We start from the raw sequence: 22,039 nt of genomic DNA, 5'->3' as shown, positions 1-22,039 counted from the left end.
TTGGTTAGGTTTGCGGATAGTATATCATGCCAATGAAAATTCCTTGTGTGTTTGTGACTGTCTTGCATGTTTGTTTATATGTTTGATGACTTGACTGTTCATCTGACTTAGCAGAGGAAATCTTGCACCCTTTTAGACTTCATAAGGGTTTAAACATACTAAGGAATCCCCCAAAATGGCCATTCTATCATTCAAAGCCATCCAGAGAATAGGCTTTATTTTGACCAGCTTTTGAGTGGTTGGAGACCGCATGGAAGGTGGTTCGGAAATGAAATTTCTCCATTTCCTATCTCCCTGTTTCCCTTTTTGCCAGGCAGTCTTCTCTAGCCCCACATTTATCAGGACCTATGCTCTTTCCCTCTCCTGGGGTGTTCTGGGGGGCATCTCCCTGGATTAGGAGCAGTTTTGCTTCCCATGGTGCCTAGGGAGCTCCACTTCCTCCTGCATTGTGCAAAGTTGTTGCCCTTCAGTCATTTGGCTTCTTGGCTCGCTTTGTGTGTGGGGGTGTGTTTTTCCTGTTTTCTAACTTGCATTTTGTTTGGTGGGGTGGGAATATCTTTGTCCAGATGGTCCCCATCCCAGGACATTTTGCAGAGTATCTGTGAGCCAGAAACCACCGGGGATTTTTTTTCTTTTGACTCAAGAAGGTCCCTCAGTTTGCTTCATGTTGCCAATTCTTCTTGTAAATCTCAAGGCATGTTCCTTTTGCAAAACAACTCTCTGAAAACACACACACATGCACGCACACAAATAGTTTTATTGGTTAAAAAATTAGTCTGTGGTAAATTCTTGCTAAAAAGTGGTAAATTTTCTCTCTTCAAAGAGGCTGGCAAACTTTCCCCTTTCATGACTTTGCATTTTAAGCAAAATCCTTGACCCCCTAAAATGCTCTTAGAGCACATGCCCTGTGTGGACACCCTACAGAAGCTGATCCCCAAGACACAATGTCTAACCACCTCCTATCATCTCCTCCCAGAACAAACCTGAATCCTTTTGAAACAAATCACGTGGAATAATCCAGATTGCAAATGAAAGCCCTACGGTCCATTGGAGGCAGCGTAATTTGTGTTTATTATGCTCTTTCAAGTGATGGCTGTATTCCCCTTTGTCTCGTTTTCTTGTTGCACAGTAGACATCTGCTCATGCCTGAAATGCCTTAGAAGAACTTGATCCCTTTGGGCTTGAAGAGGTAAGGGTGGAACAGGGGCAGCTTCATCTAAATAGTGCTTGAAAACCTTAGTCAGATAACCTTTTGCAGAACAATCTTCTCCCCTTCTTGAGCATAGCACACCCTCCTCCCCATTGTCTTCCAGTATGCAAGATCCATCTATGTAAAGGATGTTGTGTTGGATGACTACTCCTGATGAGGGTTTTTAAACGCTTTAACATGTGGCATCATTGTTATAGCTGTCATTGCTGTCTTGGAATTTATTCTCAGCTCTGAGAAAGGCTTTTAGCCATGTGTCAGGCAGCACGTCAGCAGAAATTGCCAACAGGCACAATTTATACTCAGCCTTTTGGGGCTGAAGGAGTACTGCCTCAGGCTGCTTGAGATCTGAAAGAGGCTAGAACCACATGCTGGCTGTCTATGACCTACGTCTGCCCTTAGTCAGGAAAATAATTTTATTTGTAGGATTACAGACATTTTCAAGGGTGTATTCCTAAACTGCTTTCCCTGATGGAGGATAAGAAAGTGGCCTGGCTCTCTCATCCCATTGTCCTATTCCTCTCTGTATTTGCGCTTACCTTTCCCCCCAGAATACAATGGCATTAAGGAAAAAGTCAATCCCATTCTAGTAGCCCAACTCTAACCTAAAGTGGGACAGAATTGCTAATGTTTGTCTATTGGGATGTTTATTATTGTAAGATAGTTTGTAAATAGGGAAGTGGATTAAGAAACATGGTGCATCTCATTCAGTGCATTGGTTCTTCTTCAATGGAATACTCCACACGTATGAAACAGATTCTTCATTCCATGTTAATAAAAATTTGGTAAGCAAAACAAGTTATCAAACTAAATGTTCATTAACGGATGAATGGATTAATAAAACATGGCAAGTCTGTACAATGGAATATTATTTGGCCAAAAATGGAATAAAGTACTGATATCGATACTTGCTATGATATGGATGAGCCTTGAAAACATTGTGTTAATTGAAAGAAGACAAACACAAAAAGTCACATACTACTATTATTCCATTTATATGAAATGCCCATAAAAGACAAATACACAGAGACACAAACTAGTGATTTCCAGGGCCTAGGCGAAGGAGGGAATTGGGAGTGAGTGCTAATGGATATTAAGTTTTGTTTTGGAGTGGTGAAAATTTTCTGCAATTGGATGGCTGCAAACTCTAAATATACAAAACAAAACAAAACAAAAAACTATATTGTGCACCTTAAAATTATATTGTATACTATGTAAATTATATCTCAATAAAGCTGTTATTTTAACAAAGTCTAAAAGTACAAAAAAAAGAAAAACAAGTTACCTAACTCCATGCACTTATAATCTTATTTTTGTAAAAAAAGTGATATATATTAATATATTTATTTAAACCTATATATTAACAAAAAAGAATTAAGTATATTATACACACACACACATATATATACATATGTGTATACATATTTACCAAAATGATACAGTTACCACTATGGATGAAATTATAAGAATTTTGCATTTTCCAATTCTTTGTATTTAGCATATTTTTTCTACTTAGAAAATTATGCTGGTTAGTTTTATAAAACTTTGAAGATGAATGTCACTATAAATGTGAGAAAGATGGGATAAATGATGGCTGCTTTAGACATGATGGCTGCTATTTAGGCATGTTTTAAAATGCTTATCTTTTTCTTTTTTTTTCTTTTTTTAAGATTTTTAATTTATTTATTCATGAGAGACACATAGAGGCAGAGACACAGGCAGAGGGAGGAGCAGGCTTTATGCAGGGAGCCTGATGCAGGACTCCATCCCTGGACTGAGGTCACGCCCTGAGCCAAAGGCAGACACTCAACCGCTGAGCCACCCAGGTGTCCCAGTTTCTTTTTCTTAAAGCAGCACTGTGGGCCTAGAAATGGAGCACCAAATGGGAGTCTTAAAATATGGTATTATGTACCAGAAAGGTTAATTTCTCATTCCTCTACTTCATTTCCTCCCACTTAGAAAATAATATCACATTAATCTATTCTTTTAACTTTTTTTTTTTTTTTCTGAAAGAGAGAAAGGGAGGGAGAGAGAGAGCAAGATCTTGAGTGGGGGAGGAGCAGAGAGAGAAGGAGAGAGAACTTTAAGCAGTCTCCACACCCAACTCTGGGCTTAAATCTCATGATGCTGCGATCATGGCCTGAGCTGAAATCAAGAGTTGGATGCTTAACTGTGCCACGGAGGCACCCCTAGTATCCCATTAAGCATATTGTTTTGAGTTTATGACAGATAACATGGGATAGAAAGTAATTTAACATTTATCGAGTGCACTTGGTTGCCAGGAACTCTGAAAGAGCACCACACTCTCAATTACATGAACAAATGTTCTCTGTGCCTGGAGTTAGGTACATTCAAGACTTTCGTTCCAGTCTATCAGAGAGAACTTAGTCAAATAGTCATACCTAGCTGCAAGAGAGGCAGCAAAGCAGTTTCTAACTGGCTGGTCTAGGGCCTCTCAAGAGTTATGATAGTTTAGAAGAAAGGAAGAATGGATTTTGGGAGAAACTAGCAGAGTTCCATACCAGTTATTTGGAGAGAATATCTTTCAAATGTAGCAAAACTACATGTATTCATGAAGCAAAATATCTTGAGCCAAAGAATAACTCTGAATTACTATGGGAGGAAGTATAATTATTGGAGCTCTTTAGATTATGTAAACAACCCTTTGATTTGATGGTGGATGGATATTCATCTGCTCACAGGCAGGTTACTAAAGTTAATGACCCATAGAACTCATTTTGAGCCACATGATCATTAGTGCGCTTGGTTCTTTGTTCTTTTTTATTTTAAACAACTCGTGTTCTTGTTTACCTTTGAATCTAATTTTTGCCAAGTTGTGTCATATCAGGGTGGCTTTTCTATACAAAAAACTTATATTAACTAAAGTCCAGTTATAATTCCTGTATTAGTTATGCTAGTTGTTGTAACGAATAAATTCTCAAATTTCAGTAACTGAATGGGATAAAACTTATTTCTTGTTCAAGCAATAGTGTAATATGAATGTTCAAATAAGCAGCTTTCAATGTGGTGAGCTAGGGACCCAGGATCCTTCCTTCTTTTGACTCTACTACCAACTTTTAGATTTCTGTAGCCTTAACTTCTAGCTGGTGAATGAGGAGAAAAAGAACCTGAAGGATAGAATGGAAAGTTTTTATGTCCCTGGCCTGGAAGTGGACTATAAAACTTTCACCTACTGCCTATTGGCCAGACAATAGCCACATGACCACACCTAACCAAAGGGAGCCTGGGAAATGTGGTCCAGTTGCAGTCTTACTTAGGAAGAAAGAAAAGAGAGTTGGGGAACAATTAACCAGTTTCTGTCACAACTCTTTATCTCAAAGGAGATAAAGTCTCAACTCCTTATCAAGGACTACAAGGTCATTTATGATTTGTTCCTGTTTACCTCTGGAACTGCATCTTGTTTCTTGAACTCTATTCCATTTCAAGTCACTAAATCATAGAGATCCTGAGGTGTTGATAGTTCAGGTAATAATATTGTTTGCCAGTAGAACAGTAACTAGCAATTATTCAAATCTTTTGATCTTCTTATCTTTAGTCTCCTGAGACCAACTAGCTTTTATCAACACTTTTCCCACCAAAAAAAAAAAAAAAAAGAATAAAAGGATTACGGGCACTACTGCTTAACTACTTGATGTTCTGTGGGATAAGTTGGGGGGGGGCTTTTTGTTTGTTTTACTTTTTGTTTTTTGCATCTAATAAATCTTAAAGACTAGGAGAGAAGGAGTTTCCTCTTACACATCTCAGATAATTTGTTAGTTTTCTGAAGGGCTTTCTGATCTTTATTCTCTCATTCTTCCGGATGGAGGATTGTTTAACTGAAGTTACCTAAGATACCGGTTCCCAAATGTAGATGTATTTAAGAATCACTTGGGCAGTTTGTAGAAAAGATGATTTCAAGGCCCCATCAGAGAATCTGATTCAACAAGACTGGTATGGCATCAAAGAGTACATATTTTTATGGTTCTATGGTAATGGTCCATGGACTGTGATCTGAGAAATATTAAACTAGGAGATTAGAAAGTATAGAGGAGTGGACAAGAACACCACTCAGACAAATTTATTCAGCTCTATAACTGAATAGTGTTGCAATCTGGGGCAAGTTTCTTAAACTCTGTTAGTGGCTGGGTGGGGACCAATGAAATGTTATTAGAAGCTCCTGTTAATGGTCCATTTGCTTTGTTTCTAGAGGCCCCTTCCTGCCTCTTCAGTAGTCTTACGCCACACTGTAGCTGGATTCCCATTCTTGCCAGCTACAGTATGTTTCTCAAGAAGGGGTAATGCCCTCATATATGAGGCCTAAGAAATTGGCTTTCAGAACCAGGAGAGAGTTTAGGCTCAGAGAAGGAAGGAGTCAGGGGCCTAGTCATTTTCTTAAGTTTTCCCTTTTAAACCCAAGTCCTTAGCTACTTACAGATAGGGAGATGCCGGTGTCATAGCTGCTAAAAATTCAACACAATCATGGACTGCACTAAAGAGAAGTTAAAATTCATATAAATAATGGGGAAGGTTCTATTCTATTCTGTGGTGGCCACAGCCTATCTGGAATTGTGTTCCCTCATGGAAACTCACTCCCCACCTAACCAAGAGCTTTGACAATCTGGAGCACATTCAGAGGTGAGTGAACAAAATGGCATGAGGTCTGGAACTGTGTCCCATGAGAGGACATTCAGTCAAATTGGGAAGTTTAATTTTGCCAGAGAGAAGACTTGGCGGTAGTTCAGGGTGATGGTTCAAGAAGGACACAATGATTAATTAAAAATTTGCCAGGAGACAAAAAAATGTAAGAAGATCTAGATTTATTATTTGATGCCTTTTAGAGTAGAATGAGGACAGAGGTGGGAGACAGATCAGGGTTAAAATGTTTCCAAGCCCAGACATATCCTGTTGTGGAAAAAGTAGAGGCTGGTGACCAGTTCCAGAGGTGGTTGTGAGCCATCTTTCTCTTTTAGGACATATAGGATTTCCACCTACCATGACTCCACCACTGCCAGCTAGGGCCTTGTCCAGAGGACTGAGAATGCTGCAGTTCAGTAGACAGAAGAAGAGTAGGAAAAGCATCAAGAAAACCAGTTCTCTAGTAGATCTTGGCCTTTTCAGTAAAACCCACCTCATGGGGAGAGTGGCAAAGCATAACATGGGTCTAAGGTAGATCCTGACTTGCTTATCTGGCCATTTAGCCACAAGGAAACAGGACAACAGACAGCAAGATGGCCAGGTTCCTAGGGAGATCCAGCTCAGCTCATGTTATATCGAATGGCAGAGGCCAGAGCAAGGTCACCAAATCAGCTCAGGTCTTAACTACCCAAAGGCATAGAAGCTGGTGGCATGTTTTATATTTTATATTTATACGTATATAATTTTATATTTTTAATGCACCGTGGTTTTGTCAGCAACCTGAAATCTGCCCAATAATATTAGTGCTCCTTTTTCTTGGTTTGTGAGTGGGGGTGGGTAGGGAGGGCTTAGGATCTTTCCATTCCCTGCTGAAATATTCATTCTATGTGGAATGGGGTAATTTCTAAAAGGACATCTATGATGTGCTGGTTTGGTCTTTGGGCCCCAGAGAGAACCTGTGGCTTTTTTCAACAACGTTGGCTGAACCAGGATGGAGGAGAGCTGAACTGTGGGTGATCTCGCTGTCATACTGGGCTACAGAGCCAGAAGGAAAGGAGGCAGGGAGACCAACCGCAGCTGGCTTTAGGTGCATGCTCTTGTCTTCAGGGAGTTGGTCCTGCAGTGTCTCTAGGTCTGTAATAAACTTTCTGTCTCTCATTTCTTGTGACCGCAGTTGAGGTTATCCGTTCTGAATGCCAGAAACAAACAGGCTGTTAGAGTTTTCAGAGATGATAGATCATCTTCTTTTAGCCTCTGCAGCTTTACAGATCACAAAATTGAGTCCCAGGAAGGTCAAGGAACTTGTCAAAGGTCAGAGAGCTGGTTACTGGAAAAGCTCAGACTGTAGTGTATATTGTACAACACAGAGGTTAAGACTGATGAAGAACACGGTTTCTGGAGACAGCCAGCCTGTATTCAAGTTGCCAGTGACAGCTCTTCCCCAAATAAGAAACTTAAGAAAGTTCATTAACTCCTCCATTCCTCGGTTTCGTCATATGTGACTGAGGGTAATAGTGGCACCCACTTCATAGGTTGTCATGAAGCTTAAATCAGGTAAATCATATAAAAGACCTTTAGGGCAATACCTGACATTCAGTAAAACTTGATGAGGTAACCTATTACCATTAATTTGAGATCACAGTCCTTTCACTCTGGACACAGGATTTGATTTAGTCCATGGTAAATGGTGATTCCTTCTGTGTAAAAACATGTCATGACTCTTAAACTGTGTTCAGCCTCTCCACTGACCACAACCTAGACCCGGCCCCTTATCGCTCACCTGGATTACTGCAGGAGCTCCCTCCTTGGTCTTCCTGTCTCCTTTCCCATTTTTTGTTCTAATCATTAATTGTTGCCTAACAAACTGCACTGAAACGTTTGCTCAGTTTTGTGAGTTCAGGAATTCAGAATTGCTCAGCCCGATGGCTTGTCTCTACTCCTTGCATTGTCACCTGGGGCCGTTTGACTGAAGCCAGAGGGTCTTCTTTCAAGATGGTTCACTCACAGGGCTGGTAAGTTGACGCTGGCTCTTGGCTCTGAGCTTATCCAGGGCTCTCTCATCTGGGGGCCTCACTTCCCCTCCAACGGGCCTTTCCTTGAGGCTTTCCACAACATGGTGCCTGGGTTGCACGAATGAGTGTTCCAAGACACCAGAGGTAGAAGCTGCCAGTTTCCGAATGCCTTGGTCCTGACAACTGGCAAAGCATCACTTTCATTACATTCTATTAGTCCAAACAATTACAGAGCCAGCCCAGTTTCAAGGAGGGGAAAGATAGATCCTACCCTTCAGTGAGAGGAGTGTCAAAAATTTGTAACTGTCTTTTATATTCCATGTCCTTCTATAACCAATTATCTTCAGAATATCACAAGCCAACATTAAAAAATATAAATCAAATCAAAGCCCATTGCTTTACAACTCTTATAGGTCTATCCACCACACTCAGATGGTACGTACCAGACCCTTGGTTGACTTTCTAACCTCATTTCCTTTTCCAATTGTATTCTCTGACACGCTACCTAACACAGTACTGTGTTTTCTACACCCTTGCCCTGTATGATTTTTCTTTATGCACTTATCATTACCTGACATATTTTATTTTTATTGATTTGTCTAACTCAGCCCCTAGAGTATGAATCCATGAGGGCAGAGGCTTTAGTCAATGAGCTATTGCCATTGCATGGAACAGTGTCAATAGCAGTGCTCCATCAATATTTGTTGAATTAATGAATGGTACATTGTGTATTGTTTTCTTTGACGTAAGAAGATAAAAAAAAAAAAAAAAAAAAAAAAAAACACTTCTGTTTTTGTGTACTTGACTTTCTGCCATACTTTCCCTCTCTCCCTGGAGAGAGAATAGCCTTGGTGTCAGTTGAGTTTATTTACCCATGCAACATGAGGAAGGAAAGCAAGTTGAAAGACAAAAGGCTGGGGATCCCTGGGTGGCTTAGCGGTTTAACGCCTGCCTTCGGCCCAGGGTGTGATCCTGGAGACCTAGGATCGAGTCCCATGTCGGGCTCCCTGCATGGAGCCTGCTTCTCCCTCTGCCTGTGTCTCTGCCTCTGCGCCCCCCCCTCCCCGCCTCTCTCTCTCTCTCTGTGTCTCTCATGAATAAATAAAAAATTAAAAAAAAAATAAGACACAAGGCTTTTGGCAGGGGAAAAGACTGAAAATCAGTTGGCTAATATTAATTACAAGTCTCACTATTGACTCACGTATTTAGCCACATATATGTACTAAGAAAGAAATGATACAATCTGTGCTCTCAAAGAGTTTAGAATTAGGGCAATGTGTTGTGATGATGACTCAAGGTGGCAGAAAGTCTAAATGAAGTTATCAATGGCAGTGAAATTAGACAAACTTGAACACCTTTCTCTAGGCATGTGATCTAATATCCACTTGCTTAACTTCTTTGAACCTTGAGGTTTTTTCATCTGTGAAGTATAAATACTAATATTCTCTAGACATCTCTGTGAGAATGAAATGTGTCACTCTATTTGTGGTAGGATTAAAATACATCTGCAAATTCTTTGTTACTCCTGTTGAGAGGTAGGGTTCTATGTACCCTACCCTTGAATTTGGATGGATTGTGTTTGCTTGGGCCAAAAGAGTATAGCAGAAGTGATGCTATGTGACCTCCAGAGCGAGGTCATAAATGGCCAGAATTCCCACCTAAGAAGTCTGACTACTACCCTGATGGCATCATACTACGTGGCCATATGTAGGCCTTCTGGCTAAGCCTAGTTGTTGCCCCCCTCCCAATGTGGGCAACAGCTATGTGAGTGAAGAAGTCATCCTAGTGTGGATCCTCCAGCTACTCCAGCCCTCAGTTACGGAGTCATTCCCCACCAGGAAGTCACTTGGGCCAAGGCCCCATACAAGATGAACAGAGAAGAACTATCCCACTATGTGCTTTCCCAGTCCACATAGCTTTCATGAGCCTAATAAATGATGGCAGTTGTTTCAGGTCACTATGCTTGGGGGATGGTTTGTTACTCAGTGGTAGATAACTGGAACAGAATGGGGACCACCTTACATAGTCCTTTGTATAACATAGGTAATCTAAGTATGTCCATCTCCCCCTTTCCTTCTAAATTCAGTAGGATGTTAGTGAAGGGGGACATGCCTGTGGACTCTGTGGAGTGATGGGTTTTGACTTGGATTTTATAGGTAGGACAATATTTCAATAGGGAGATGAAAGGGTGTCATAGAAAGACATTCCAGGCAGGGAATGTAGGTGGGAGGAAGCGTGATTATGGCCAGAGACTTCAGATGACTCACTGTTAGAAGTATGTAGTGGTCAGCTCCAGCTCCTCAGACATAAGATAAAACTGCTCAGAAGGAGGCTTCCTCACTGGCTACCTCCTTTATGCCAAGAAGTGAAATGCAGTGATGAGACCCTCCCCCCAAGGCCCTGCTGCCCTGTAGGCCTAGTAGACATCAGAGGGATGCTGGGATCCTTGGTCCTCATGCTGTCCCTTTGTCTCTGACTTGGTGAATTCTCTGTGCCTGCTTCTCTCTGCTCTCTTCTCTGGTCTAAATCTCAGGCTTTCTTCTTACACCACTTGCTTCATCTTCATTCTCTTTGCTGACCGCTTGAGACTCCTCCCTCTCTCCAACGGCCCAACATTTCTTCCATCTATTTCCTCTGTAGATGTAGAAATAAAGATGCAGTTTTGCCACTTTTCATACTTCAATGAAACATGGACATCTTTTAATAAGGGGGTGTCTCTGAGTGTTTGTATTTATCATTCATGCTTATCTATTTTTTCAGGAGGAGAATTTATATTTAAAGTTTATTAAACAACAGCCTTTTCAAGAGTGAGGACCATGACTTTTAGGTAAATTATGGATCATATTTGGACAGCTCTCAAGTGTACCTACACTAAATAAATAATGAGATACTGCGGAAGAATATTCAATTCTTAGTGTACGGGAAATCCTTTTCATTTCCATGGGGCAACAGAATGGCTAGGAGTACTGCCACCACCATGTTTTGCTAGAATCTGAGAGTGGTATTGAGTACCCCAACCTTTTCCCCCTTCTCTGCTAAGGTGGAATCAAGAGTCTGAGATCTCCTTTGGAACAGACCTCAGCACAACCTGAGGGCAGAATTTTTTATCATAGCCTGATTAGTATTATTAGTCATTTTACTAGATCAATTTCAAGGCTCTCCTCGGCTCACATGGACAAAATTTTCATACTTTATTTTCCCAACCTGATGATTTCTATCTAGAAATAGGACAGAAAGATTTTTCTTGGTGTGTCGAATCATTAAAATCTCAGCCACCGGGCTGCCCCTCAGGAACTTTTTTAAATAAAGATTTTATTGTTAAGTAGTCTCCACCCCCAACATGGGGCTTGAAGCTACAACTCTGAGATCAAGAGTTGCATGCTTTACCAACTGAGCCAAGCAGGTGCCCCCAAATCTCAGTAACCCTTATGTTCTAAGAATAGACTAACGTGTGCCACCGGACAGCCAACTCTGTTTTTTAAAAATAATGCTTCTCTAAACTCAGTTGTTACTTCCTCTACCCTTGGATAAATCTTGGCTAAGCTCAGACTTTATCTTCTTATTGTCCGATAATAAAATGTCTTTAGTCATTTTAATTAGAAAAAAAATTACAAACAGACCAAAAAACTAGATTCAGTTCTTTTTCTTAGTCCTAATTTAGAGTAATGATCAAATGTAAGAACTTCACTCAAAGGTAAAACTTTAGGCCTATGCAAGTAGAAAGCTAGTAGTGGGCAAGCAGTGTCGGTAAGAGGTACCAGAATGACTTCTTTTACATTTCTCCAAGTTACATTCTTTCCCCTTCTTCCCCAGCTCGCTGACCATGGTTTTTGACCTTCTTCCCCACAATGTCAGCTTGAAGTTGGGGGATGACTGTGATAGACAAAAGTCATAGAGGGAGGATGACTAGAATATTCTCAGCTAGTGTTTGAGCCTTGTGAGGTACTTTGGGGTTTTTGGAGCACTCTCCGTCAACAACGAATGCATCACTGAGGATCTTTTGCCTGCTGTGTTCCCTCACAAGTGAGGTACATTCTGTCTGGTTGTCTATGTTACCTTCCTCAGCTGTAGGCATCTGGTGATCTATCTGCAGCACATTGAGGTCTGAAGGGTCTTCATGTTAGTTCTCTATTGCCATGAAATAAACTACTAAAAATTTAGTGGCTTAAAACAAAGTAAATTTATTATCTCACAATTTCTGTAGATGAAAAGTCTAGGCATAGCCTAATTGAGTTTATCCCTCAGGGTCTCACTAGGCTGAAATCGAGGGGTTGGCTAGAGTGGTGATCTCAAATGCTGCTGGAGGTCCTCTTCCAATTGCACACAGTTCTTGTTAACATTTATTTCCTTGTATCTCTAGAACTCGTGGAGGCTGCATCCTCCAGGCCAGCAGGAGAATGTCTCTCTGACACTTAGTCGTCTTTTAAAGGCTCATCTGCTTAGATCAGGATAACTCAGGAACCTCTCTCCTTTGATCAACTCAGAGGATTAGTAGCCTAATCATGGCAGTGATATCCTATCATATTCCTGGGTCTTGCTCAATGGAGGCGATTACACAAGGAGAGGGGATCAGATAGGAGTGGACACAAGAGAGTGGAATCTTGAAGGCTTAGAATTCTGTGCATGATATCTCTCTTGGGAGGAGTCTGCAATTCCTCCACCCCCTCCATCATCTTTCCTGTGGCCCATGTCTGCGATTCTCTTTCTGTAGGAATACAGTTACTTTCCAGCTACCACTCTCAACTCTTCTTCCACAGGCCAAGTAGGCAGCTCTGGCCCATTCTATTTCTCACGTATGGTCCAGTTTCCATCCACTATGTCACTCATTGTCCAGGAGACCTCTAACAAGCTCATCCAGTTATCGCCTTGAAGTGTCTCTCACTAGTACTGAGGTGAGGGTAGAAATTTCCAACCTTCCATTCTCCCAGCCTTATCAAATGATTTCTTTATATGCTCATGAGCGGCTGAGGAGACAAGGTCACAGAACAATTTAATAACTCATTTTAAAATCCTGCTTAGGTTGTTTGGCATCTCATTTTGAAAATTAGGAATAATTGGTACCTCTCTAGTAGGCTTAGTTAAAATTAAGACCAAAAGACTTCCGTAACATTCTGGTATTTGGAGCTTATTCTCACTTTTATTGGGTTCTTAATATGCTTCATCTTCCACTAAGTACATCAAAAAAGGGAAAACTGAGGCCTAGAGGCTAAATTACTTGTTCAGGACCATATAACTGATAAATAGTAGAGTTGCAATTTGAAGCTAGGTCTGATCCTATAGCCCACGTCTTAACCATTGTCTGTACAGACTTCCTAATATTCTTCTTCCCAACTTCGAATCCCTGAATAAAAACACATGGGTACATTGGGTCAAGTTGCCTAATGCTAATTAGACTGCTGAACTTATTATCATGTGGATTCTATCTCTACCTTTTTGTGTTATATGGTTATGAACCTGTGTCTTGATAACTGCTGTTACAGTTAGGGCTGCTGCTTTCCTTCTGCTCTGGGTAAAACATCCCCAATGTTCTGATCAATTCATTTCAAACAATTGCAGATCTGGCCCTTTGTCAACTACCAGAGCAAAGAAGGCTTACCAAATTCAGAGTCTGAGAATACAGTTCGGTCAATAGGCATAGACAACCAAGCGAGTACCTTGTTTACATCTCGGGCAATATCTTTCAAGTATCTGGATTTATGTGGCAGTCCTGGAGTGGGTCACAAGTGGAAATTTTGGGAAATTCCATCCCATGCATGAAGAACTAATTGTGTTCTGTTGATTTGTTTGTATTCCCTCTGTCACAACTAAAGAGACCACAATTGGATGTGGATATTTATTGAATATATTTCATAACTGCCTTTTTCTAAGCGTCTGGTTGCCTTATGTTGATACAGAACACTCACCACCTTGCTACTCAGCTGTTTTTTGGTCACAGGCAGAGTCAACCACCAAAGAGGGCCAAACCTCAGGACCGCGGGAGACTCAGCCATTCTCTGTGCTGAAAAATGTGTTTTAGTAACAATAAGCCCCCTTCAGGCATTTTTAGTGGGCCAGCTCTCCTTGGCTTGGGCCAGAGTGGCAGAGAGCAGAATGATTGCATTTCGTGTGGAAGGATTTCTGAAGTAGCTTTCACCCAGTGGGGATGGAAAGTTTGGGAATGGTACCAGAATAAGAATAAAGACCGAATGTGCAGGCGGGAAGGCAGACGTTAATAGATTGCTGGTTGTTCAGCAGGATGCTGAGTGCTGTTTCTGAGCTAGAGTTTTGAAATCTTTAGGTCTATATCAAAGATGTGTTGTTCTTGATTAGCCATATAAACTACTTCTTTTGTAGCTTATTCATAGTGAAAAGTTAATCTCAGGCTGCCTGCCATTGTTATCAAATGGAATATGCTCAGAGAATGGAAATTAATTTCAATAGTTGACCAAATAAAACCCAATTAAGAAGATAAATTTGCTCCGAGGAAAACATGTGCCATACATTCCAGAACAATGCAGAAATGACTTACTTTGGGTGGTTTGGCTTTATTCCTATGTTGCCTTCTCCATATTTCTGTTCCCTAATTAGGGAAACAGAGGAGACCAAAGGGGAGAATGCCTTTCCTTATGTTAAGCTTGAAAAGGTCATTGCAGGCCCATGAATTTAAGTCCACGGAGAGAGCAAAGTGTTGGAGAAACTCTGAGCTTGGATGGGATTTTGTGGTTAGGTGTGATGCAACCAGGAATGAGTGTTAGAAGTTATGTTCTCCAGATGGCTTCATCGTGTCTCAGACCAGGCCAGAGATATCATGCAATTCCCTTGAGCTGCTCGTGTTAAATATGTCTGGGATAGAAAACACAACTGAGTAAGAAACTGTGGAGGAAGAGCCAAGTTCTGGGAAATTCCTTTTCATGCAGCTGGTCTCAGACCTTTGTGGAGGATTTCAGTGGGCTCCCTGGAACAGGATTCCTGGGGAGGGAATGATTGTCCTTATTAAATAGAAGTCCTTATTGGTACACTATTGACAAAAGAAAGAGAAGGAATCTCTCCTATTTGGGGAATCTACAATGTATCCTGAATTTAGTTCATAGATGATTAAATGAGATAAGTTATGAAGTAGTTTTTATTCCATTTTATTTCCGTCTGTCAGCCTGTCTATTCATCTGCATACAAAGAGAGGGGGTTAATTTGTCCTTAGGAGCACCTGATTCTAGGAGTATTTAGCCTTTCCCTTTCATGAGTCTTGTTTCAGTCTGCAACTACAGAATGAGGAAATTGAGCCAAGCAGAGGTAAAAGCGAACTATCCAGGAAATGAGTGGAAAGATTCAAAATGAAGCAAATCTTTCAAGTCCCATGGTCTCTCTAATACTGCATCATTGTAATAATGTCTTTATAAAAGTAATAATTAATATATATTTAGTACTTATAGCCTTAACTCTCAAAACTTTTCATCTTATTTCCATAATAAATAAGGTGGGTATAAACGACCTGAGGAGAAGTTGAGTGATTTCCCTAAAATCCTCCAGAAATTTGAGATCAGAATCAGAACCAGAGCTGAGGGACCCAGTGATTATTTCACGGAATTGTACTTCAGTTCTTACTTTACTTGGGAAATCTGAAGATTAGCTACCCAAGTTGTTAGAGTCCTGCGTGGCAATTTCTTATCTCAGCTCTTACTTAAGCTAGTGCAATGCTGTCTTGGAGTGACCTGGGGAGCATTTACTGGACTAGCTTGTCCTTTTTAAATTTTTTTTTTTCCCATAAAAGCTGTGTATTCCCCATTGCAGAGCTTCATTCTAGTCATCATGTTACGTGGACAGACGACAGATTTCTGGTCAGAACTGTTGTATCCTGCTGTGTAGACCGTAGACTGTACTCACAGACTCTGATGCATATAGTACCTCTGGGGTTGTACAGAACGGCAGCTGTGCTGTTCTGATCGTAAGCTGCCAAGAAAGACCAGTAGTTGGGGTGTTGGGAGGACATTTTCCTCCTTAGGTCTCCATACCATAGATTGATCCTCGTCTAATACATCCATCAATCCCTTAAACCCCCAGGCTCTCCTCAGATTCAGAATTATTCTGGGCAGTGGACAGAGGTGCCTTACCTTGTTGAAAACACTAAGACACTTTAGTCCTTTGGATAAAAGAGGGACCTTCCAGCACAACATCCCATGTTGGTCTAGTGACAGTAATGATCGTCTGTCAGCCTGTCTGTCTATTCATCTGCATACAAAGAGAGGGGATTAATTTGTCCTTAGGAGCACCTGATTGTAAGAGTGTTTAGCCTTTCCCTTTCATGAGTCTTGTTTCAGTCTGCAACTACATTTGTTTATGTTCAAGTCTCTTGAATAAACATTGGAAAAACTTTTATGGGCCTGCTCACACTGTTTTGTTGATGTAAAATGGTGTAAAATCATGAGGGACCTTTGGAATTTGTGAAGGGCAGCATTTGCATTTCCAGGAAATTTGAAAATAGGTAGGGCAAAAGAAAAGGATTTTGTGCCCAAATTCCTCCTCTATACTTAGCTTTTCTCTCATTTAATTTCTAAGCAATAACAGCAGGGATGGCTGGCGACTTTGTGTGTTTAGATTAAAAACACTATCGCATGCTAATAATCACTGTTGTTTGATGCAGCAGATTAAGCTGTATTATCATTAAGGATTAATCTTTGCAGGCTTTGAAGTTTATGAAATAGATAATTTTCTCTTCTAGAAAATATTGAGAATAAAACACTCTGGCTCTCTAAGCTTAAAAAATTCTTAGCCTGGTCAGAAGTGACAATTTATCTGTAATCAAAAGGCAATAATTGTGCCTTGAGTCAGTGGCCGCATTTGTGCTTTTGTGAATAAGAAACAGATTTAATTGATTAAGAACTGAATGTAAGTATATATTCTCTCATGATAGCTTTTCCAGAGCTTTCTGCTGCCCGGGGTTCCAAAAGATGAGCGCATCACTATTTGTTTGCAGGAGATGTAAGAATTGATCTTATATTCTTAAACCTAAACTGTTGGAGAGACAGACAGACTACACTTCCCTGTCCCTCTTCTGGAATTCCATCTCTTATAACATCCTCACTGTGTATCTTGGAAGAGGTCCCTTTCCCTGTGCATCCCTTCATGTTTTGCTATCATTCGGAAGGACAAATTCTGCAGGGTCTGGTTAGGGCAGCAGGGCCAGACCTAAACAGTCCACTGCAGGCTATGATTTTTGATCTTTTTTGGAATTACAAACACCAGATCTTTTGACTTCACGGCACCCACCGACTCGTCTTAAAAGTGCTGTGTGGAACTTATAAAATTAAAGTGAATCAACACTGTTAGTTTTTCAGAATTTGGGACAGTAGAGAACTGGGGTTGGACTTCATTGCTCCAGACACTATGGGATGGTAATAGCGGCCCTCGTTGATTGAGTTCTTATGTGCTTGGCATTGGGCAAAGGGATCTTTAGCCTCATATTCCCTACCACCCTGTGAGGTAGTCTTGTTAGGAGCGCTACTGTAGAGAAGATAAACTCCAGGCAGAAAGAAGTAAGGTCCATCGACAGGGTCACCCAGCAGGTAGTGGTCCTGGACGTTGAATGTGGGGAAGGGAAAGATGAATTGGTCCCACTTCAGGCAGGGAAAGGGTTTGCTGTGTTTGAGGCCTCTAACAGAGAGCTTGTCTCATGATCTCTTGTGGTGGCTTTTTGGGAGGTCATCAGATAATACGCTTCCGGTGGTAGTTCTGTTTTTCTAATGACATCGAGGCTGCTGAGACCAAGCGCAGCTACCCAAACAGCACTTTTGGAAGGTATGGAAGGTATTGGACTCATCAGGAAAGTGCTCATCGTTTTGTAGTTGTGCTTAGACACAAGGGAACAACCAAACACAGGCTGATTCTCAAAAGGCTTCTGGGTAGATTATAACGTGTCAGTGGGGTAGTCTGACAGCACCTTACAAGCCTAGAACTTTCCCAAGCTGCAGCTCCTGTTGGAAGTTCACCTTATTTGCTGTAATCACTCAGGCTCCTAGCCTGATCACATCCCCGAAATGTGACTGAATTTCCCAGCAGGGGGCCATGCACGTTCTTCTGGTGTGGAGCATCACGCCTGGAGACAGTCCTGATATCAGACATCACAGAATTGTTCAACCCACTGCAGTGAGAATTTCCTGAGTGCCTATCCCGAACAGAGATGCAGAGCAGATTACAGAAACAAGGAAGACTTCATCTTTGCCCTGAAAGGGGGTAATAATCCAGCTGGGGTTTGGGATACACATACCAAAGACTTTTTTGCAAAAAACAGAGCCATCACATTTCAATTATCAGGCTTGTCTAGCATTGAAGTCATTCTTCTCTGAATGTTGAATTTATAGTTGGTGATTCATTCGCTGTGGAGAAAGAGATGGTGCTTATATGGATACTTTCATTTTTAGTCCAGTCATTTGTTTATTTAATCGATGGAGGCTCTTTTCCTCAGAAGTTTATAGCAGAGAAAAATATTAGCGTTGTCAGATGATCACCTGTCTTGTGTTCACTTCACGTTGTCGTAATTTTAGGCACTTGTTTTTCCAACCCTTTGGATCCTGTCACTCTCCTGTTTAATGCCTTCAAGGTCTGCCACTGTTCTTGGGATAAAGTCCAAGAATGACAAGGTAACCACCACCACCTTCTCTGTTTGCTCAGGATACTCACCTTTTTTTTTTTTTTTTTCCATCAAATGCATATCTGCTGCTGACGGGGGACCAGCACTGTTCAAATTATTTTTATGTTAATAAGCTCTTTTCAGCCTCATAATAATCCTATAGGGCTGTTAGCGGGTTCCTTATTCCCCTTTTGCCAGTGGGGAAACAGTAGCACAAATTGGGCAACGAGCTTAAGGTCAGGCAGCAAATAGGACCTAGAACCTCAGAGGCTGTGAGCATGACCCAGCCACGGCACTTCTCTGTTGCTTTCAGGGCTTTGCCATCCTCTTACTCATTTCAGGGACTTCACAGATAAGCTCCTTCTGCCAGGAATCCAAGGGCCTGCTTACTCCCATCCCCACCAGCACCACCTCTTTCTCCTCCCAGTCTGCCTGCCTCTTATAATCACCCTTTCAGCTGTCCATTTAAATAGCACTTTTCCCTAACCATTACCCCAAACTGAGTTACTGACCGTATTACTCACTCCAAAAGCACCCGGTATTTTTCTCTTATTGCACAAAGCACATTGAGATTAAATGATTATTTGAATAATGAAGACATTTTTCTTTTTCACTAGATTGCTATGTAACTTGAGAGTTAGGGCCCATGTCTGTCTGTGCCTTCAGCACCTGAGTACTTAGGCCACCGTAGGCACTAAATTAATATATACCACAATTAAGAAGTTAAATTAATCATCAGAACTGGGGACAGACAAGCAAGGAGACATTGTGAGGTTGTGGAATGAACACAGATACCTGGAAGGCTGCAGTCCTGCCTCCCTCACCAACTGGGACTGGCTGCGCAGCAGTGGGCAAGCCCCCTACTCTCCTAGCCTCCCGTTCCTCATTTGTAAATAGGGACATAAACAGCTGCATATCTATCCTAAAAGGTACTGGGAGGACCAATGAAAGGGGAGAGAAGGGCTCATGAGGCCACTCTGTCTTACCTTTTGGTTGGTTGTCATAATTGTTTCACGTTTATTGAAATGGCCTACTGGTCTCCATTTATTTGCTTTCTGAAGCCTGGTTAAATGAAAGGTGCATAAGAAAAATAAATCAGGGTATTCTAATTTGTATGAAATACCTAGGACAGAGAAACATGTTGAACCATACCAGGAGTGCGCAGCGCGGGGTGGGGTGGGGGAGATGCAAACTGGGAAATCCTCTGGCTCAGATGACCTGGAGCCTTCACCAGGCAAACTGTAAGGAAACAAAGAGGTGCTGGTGGTGCCGGTAAGGACCGTAGATTAAAATGACTCAAAAACTATATCAATTTTTAAAATAAGCCTGATAAAACTCGTGCGCAGGGATGTACATTTGGGTTGATAAACCCCACAAAAAAGTGCAAGGAAAGAATTAACATAAAAGTTAGGATATTGGTTATGCATTTGGGGAGAGGGCACGTGGAAGGGCCTCTGGGGTCGCTGGCAATATTCTATTTCTGGACCTGAGTGGTGATACAAGAGTTTTGTCTTCTAATAAGTCATCACGCTCTATATTTGTTCGTGTACTTTTCCGTATCTCTTCTTCAGTTTTTTGAACATAACAAACTAAAACATTACAAATAAATAACTCAGCCAACCAACAGATAATAACTACGTAGAGCTATAAATACGAAATTAAAGAGATGGTTGGAAACTCACAAACATCAATTAAGTATATATCCTGGTGGTGATCTCAATCAGGAGTGGGCAAACTTTGGGAAACGACCAGACAATACATATTTTAGGCTTTGTGGGCCAGAAGGTCTCGGTCTCAACTATTCAACTCTGCCATTGTAGGCAAAAGCAGCCCCAGATAATATGTAAACAAATACGCAGGACAGTGTTCCAATAAAAGTTAATTTATAGAAACAGTCCGAGGACTGGATTTGGCCTAAGGGTGCTGGTTTCCTGACCCCTAATTAAAAATTTTAAACCTGAATGTTGCCTGGCGTGTCTTCCCAGTGTCTACTAGATGAAAATCAGCCCAGCCTGTAATCCAAACCTTCCTTCAAAGTACTTACTAGAGGGGGCTACCTACTAATTCTAATGCTGCTTTATCTTTCAAAAAGCTTTGAAAATTTTGTCTTTTGGAATTGCCTTCAGAGATGAGGTAGCAGAGACGGCATGTCTGTGCCTTTTAAGTTGAATCTGAATTTTGGAAATACGTGTACTAGTCATTCAGAGCCAAAGCTGATGAATAAGGTGGGTGACAAACCGGGTCATGGTGTCTTCCCTCAAAAACATTTCAAGGCTCATTGCAAACCAGAGCCCCGTATTCGGCTGCTGTTCACCTTTTGTGTGAACACGCATTCAAATCTTTCAGATGGTTTCATGTTCAATTTGATAGTCCCCTTGGCTTTAAGGATGAGTTCTCCTTCAAATAATCCAGAGAAGCGAATTCAGCATCGTTTGTATTTGTGATTTGGGCATATATTTTTATTGTAGTCATTCTATTTTGGGTTTTTTTTTTTCTGGAATCTTTTGTGGTTTATTTTCTGGTCATGCTGGAAACTCCATGTTTCATCACTATTACAGCTCTTAAAAACAGGGTGTTGTTATTAATTTTCCCTGATTGATAAAAACACATGCTGTCATCTCTGAGTGGTACAATCTTTGCAACAAATTGACTCATTTTTCCCTACAGTCAACCTATTGCTCTATTTGCTATAACTTAGTCCAAATTCTCCATATTTGAATGACCCCCAAATCTCTTACCTTTTAGCCATTTTTCATAAGTCCTATGTACAAGTCACTTAAATTAATACCATGTACATCTTCTCTGTGAAAATCTCTTTCTCTTGGTATTACTTATCCTCATGACATTTTGGGAGGGATAATTTCTAGTGGCTCACTTTAAGACTTAATTTCACCCTATATTTGACCTTATTAGTTTTCATTTAAAAATCCACAATATGCAACAATATGTACCAGAGCTCCTGGGCCAGCCACCAGCCATGTAATACTTCGAGAGTGTGTCTCTAAGCTGAAACAAGTTATCCTTGCCATCGTTTCTCCCTCTTTGCTTTCAGAAGCCTTATGAAATAAACATTCTCACTGCTTCAGAGTCCCATCCTAGCACTGCATCATGACAGTTGGAAGGAACTTGACATAATTAGCCTTTCATGTGGAGCGATTGGATTTGTTCTCTAAACTGGAGTTTACTGGTAGAGGTTATAACAACTAAGTTCTCGAGTTCTGATAGGACAGAGGCAATAATTGACTCCTCATTTGTGGATTGATTACAAAAATGATGCTAGTCGTTCATGGCTTTCTGTTCCCACACCCTTTGCAATGTGACCTTTTTAGCTCTTCCCATCAAGATTTGGGTTCTATCATCTCATCTTTCATTTTTTTGAGCTGGATGTGTCCTTGCTTTGGCTCATAGAAGGCAGTGGTAGGGATGGTGTGTAACTTTTGGGACTAGACCTTTGCAAGCATTGCATGCTTCTCTTTGCTTTCTTGGTGCCCTGTGATTACTGGCTGGGGGAGAAAAGGTTAAGTGTCCAGTCACGGTGGCCCTAGCCAACAGTCAGTCAACTGCCAGACATACGAATTAGGC

General features: G+C 41.1%; 1 long non-coding RNA gene across 1 annotated transcript in view; it reads left to right on the top strand.

The window, feature by feature from the left end:
- Positions 1-22,039, top strand: part of LOC144291993 (uncharacterized) — a 40,687-nt gene that overhangs the window by 3,536 nt on the left and 15,112 nt on the right. The gene's annotated exons all lie outside the window — the stretch shown is intronic.

The sequence above is a fragment of the Canis aureus genome, chromosome 20 (assembly GCF_053574225.1).
Source record: "Canis aureus isolate CA01 chromosome 20, VMU_Caureus_v.1.0, whole genome shotgun sequence".
Classification (NCBI taxonomy): Eukaryota; Metazoa; Chordata; class Mammalia; order Carnivora; family Canidae; genus Canis; species Canis aureus.
Note: the sequence above shows the minus strand (reverse complement) of the source record. Positions and strands in the feature narration are given on the sequence as shown.